This window comes from Elephas maximus, chromosome 13 (assembly GCF_024166365.1).
Source record: "Elephas maximus indicus isolate mEleMax1 chromosome 13, mEleMax1 primary haplotype, whole genome shotgun sequence".
Taxonomy (NCBI): domain Eukaryota; kingdom Metazoa; phylum Chordata; class Mammalia; order Proboscidea; family Elephantidae; genus Elephas; species Elephas maximus.
The window spans coordinates 31803219-31806891 of record NC_064831.1 but is presented as its reverse complement, the minus strand read 5'-3'; the positions used below and the strand labels follow the sequence as shown (position 1 = coordinate 31806891).

General features: G+C 42.8%; 1 pseudogene; it reads left to right on the top strand.

The window, feature by feature from the left end:
• The first annotated feature begins 1690 nt into the window (after positions 1–1690).
• On the top strand, positions 1691–2081 carry LOC126087866 (40S ribosomal protein S15a-like; annotated as a pseudogene).
• Positions 2082–3673: the final 1592 nt, after the last annotated feature.

Genomic DNA, 3673 nt, shown 5'->3' with positions numbered 1-3673 from the left:
TTAGATATTCTTTGCTTTAAGATCGTATCATGGGCGTGATAAGGGTTAGGAATTGAAAACCTCTGGCTCCTACAAAGTAGACACCAAAAATGCTTTCTTCCTCTGAAGAAGTATGATGCTCACATTTGGGAGGGAAAGTGTCCCAGATGACAGATGTTCTTTCCTTTCCAGCCCCTACCTCTTCTTACTCCTACAGAAGAGAAAATATTAGCAGCAGTACAATGTGCAACACTGCAAAAGGCTCTCCTCAGTCAGTTTCAGTTGCAAAATGAACTATGGCTGGAACAAGATAATAGAGGGAAATCAGGTGTCCAAGGACTGCAGATGTCAGCATTTTCCCTGGTGCCATCTGATCAAGAGGGCTTCCAGGGAGCCGAGAGGCCTCCAAGCGTGAATCCGATTCAGGGTAAACAAGGCAAGCTGCCAACGGCCTTCCCTTTCCTCAGCAGGGTTACATAAGCACCTTCCCACTTTTCCAAAAATTAGCAGCTCTATTGATTTAGTGCTCACCATGCCTGTGTGCGATTTATGACCCAGAAGATGCCTGACAGCATTCAGGCAGCTTGATGAGGAAATGCAGAGGGAACGTCCCTCACTTTCCAGGTAAAGCCCTGAAGGTCTCATCATTGCTGCTTTGCTTAAGGCTCTGCTTTAGAGAAGTCATGGAGGGAAATTAAACTGCAAATTTGTTCATTATCTCTGGAAACGCTTATCTCTTTGGAACTGAAATACCATGACAGCTGCCTTGTTCTGTTTTCTGATTGTCCCTCAACTCGTCCCATCCTCCTGTTTGAGATATTTAAGTCTTATATGTACTAGTGCTTATTTCAACAAGCATTTATTGAGCACCTGTTTTATGTAAGCACCATAATAAAGTTGTGAAGCTAATAAAGATAAACCAAAACCCATTGCTGTCGAGTTGATTCCGACTCATAGAATGCTTTAAAATTTATGGTCCTTCCTCCAAAAAGCTGGTAGCGTTGTAGGAGTGCAGCAGAACTGCGTAGCGGTACAGTGAAATCCAGGCCACCCTTCCATAGTGCAGGATGTCATTGAGAGGTAGCTGCCCGTGAGGGACCATGTTTCCTAACCTCCTTGCATCTAGACAGAGCCATGTGACTACTTCTGGCTCTAACTGTGAGAGGAAGTGATGGATGCCTTCCAGCCCTGGCCCGTAACTCCCTCCCCGCATCCCACATGCACAAGCATACTTCTCTGTGTTCCCTTCCTCTTCGGTCTGGGTAAGATGGAGATGCTTCCCAGGGCAGCCTTGGAAACCACCTGTTGAAAATGGCAAAGCTTCCATCAGCCTGGGTACCTGAATGACTGTGCGAATGAGGGCTACCTGCTGACTTTCTCACCTGCCGTGTACCATCATTACATCAACAAGAAATAAATGCCCATCATTTTCGAGCCAGTACACATTTTTATGTCTATTAATTACAGGAGTTCACCTACCCTAACTAATATAAGGGAATAAATAAATGTATTCAAAGAGTAATAATACAACAATGTGAATACAGAGAAGGAATGGGGAGAAGCATGAAGTGGCTAATGTTCAAAACTGAAACAATTTTGCAGTGAAAGCCCTGTTCCATGAACAGCATCTTAGTGTTAAAGGAGCATGGTGGGCAAGGATATCAAAAGGAGGCAGCTCTTTCTGCCATAGTTTGGTGCCACCATAGTGGTATGCATGAACATCCTGGCCAGTGCTCTTCAGAGCATCAATAATGGCGAGAAGAGAGGCACACACCAGGTTCTTATTAAGCCATGCTCCAAAGTCATTGTCCAGTTTCTAGCTGTGATGATGGAGCACGGTTAGGTTATATTGGCGAATTTGAAAACATTCAAGATCACAGAGCTGGGCAAACTGTTATGAACCTCATGGGCAGATTAAACAAGTGTGGCGTGAGCAACTCCAGGTTTGATGATAAAACAAACATGTAGAAAAGTGGCAGAATAATCCATCCTTGTCCTGTCTGATTGGTTTCATTGTATTGACGACCTGAGCTGGCATTACGGACCACGAGGAAACAAAACAAAAATACACAGGAGAGAAAATCCTGACATTCTTTATCTAGGAATATAATACATACATATAAATAAAATGCTTCAATGAGTAAAAAAAGAAAAAAAAAGAGGCAAAAGAATGCTTCTTTTAAATTCAAAATTGTGTTTCCTGATGTGTTAGTAGGTGTGATGGTTAAGGTTGTGTGTCAACTTGGCTGGGCCAAGATTATCAGTGGTTTGACAGTTATGATGTAGTTTGGCAGCTATGTAATGATGTAATCGCCTCCATCAAGAAGTCTGATATAATGTAATCACCTCCTTGATCAGATCTACTATGAGCAGTCAATCAGTTGAAAGGGAGTTTCCTTGGGGATGTGGTTTGCATACAATACATGTGGAATTTCTGGCAAAGCTCCTTGGCTTTTGCTCACTCTGGATCCTGTATCTGGCCTCTGGTTCTTCAGACTTGAGCTAGCAGCTTACTTGCCGATATTGGGATTTGTCAGCCTCCAAAGCCTGTGAGACAGCGTCCTGCAGTCTCACCTGCTGATCTTGGGTTCATCACCCCTGTAGCTACGTGAGTTGGGAGAAGCCTCCAGCCTGAACCACAGACCTGGGACTTCCAGCCTCTACAACTCCGTGAACCCTTTCCTTGATATAAATCTCTCTAAAAAAGAAAAAAAAAATTTTTTTTTTTTCCTCTCTCTCTCTACACATATATGGCTCATTGGTTTTGCTTCTCTAGGGAACCCAGCCTAAGACATTTGGTACTGAGAGTGGTTCTAGAGAAACAAAACTGTAAGGATGAGTTTTCTAAATTGGTGCTCAAGTCTGGTTAGTCTTAAAGATGTTCATGACTCTGCTTCCAGTAGTAAAGAGGACATTGCTAATCAATGGCATAGAAATATGCAAAATATCACCACCAATAGATCAGCTATTGGTGAAATGTGAGGCTCTGGTGATTGCATGTTTGATACCCTTATACAATTTTGTCAAAATGATAAGTATAAGGCAGCTACACAGTTGATCAAACTTTAGCTAGATAAGATAGTGAAAGAAAGAGATGAACTAAGGACTTCAGAGTCACAGTTCAAGCACCTCATAAATGACTTCAAATTTTCCACTTGTGCCTTGAAAGAAAGCCTTATTTCTTATAGTAACAGAGCTGATATTGCTGAAAACCTAACCCAGAGTCTTATCGTAAGAGTGGCTGAATTATAATGCCAATTGAATTCCCAACCTCAAATTGTGTGTTAAAGTGAGGGCATTGATTGGGAAGAAATGGGATCCTGAAGCTTGGAATAGAGACATATGGGCAGATAATCAGGAAGCTGGGGACACTGAGCCCCTAAATTCTGTTGAATCATTCCTGCCAACAGAACCGGCCCTCTCAATCCCATCTGAAGAGATCACTCCATTTTTGTCTGCTAAACCATTCTCCCCAGTAAAACCATTAGCCCCTCCACCCATATCAGATGAGATTAACCCAGCTGTGTCTGAAGAGCCTTTGTCTGAGTCACCCCCTGGGGACGTATCTGAGTCATTGCCTAGGATATAAACTGAGGCAGATGCCTTACAAGACATTGCTGAATGTTCTCAGAACACATCTCCACCACCCATTTTTGCTTCTAAACCTAAATTAGACTTAAGTCCCAGTGAGCCC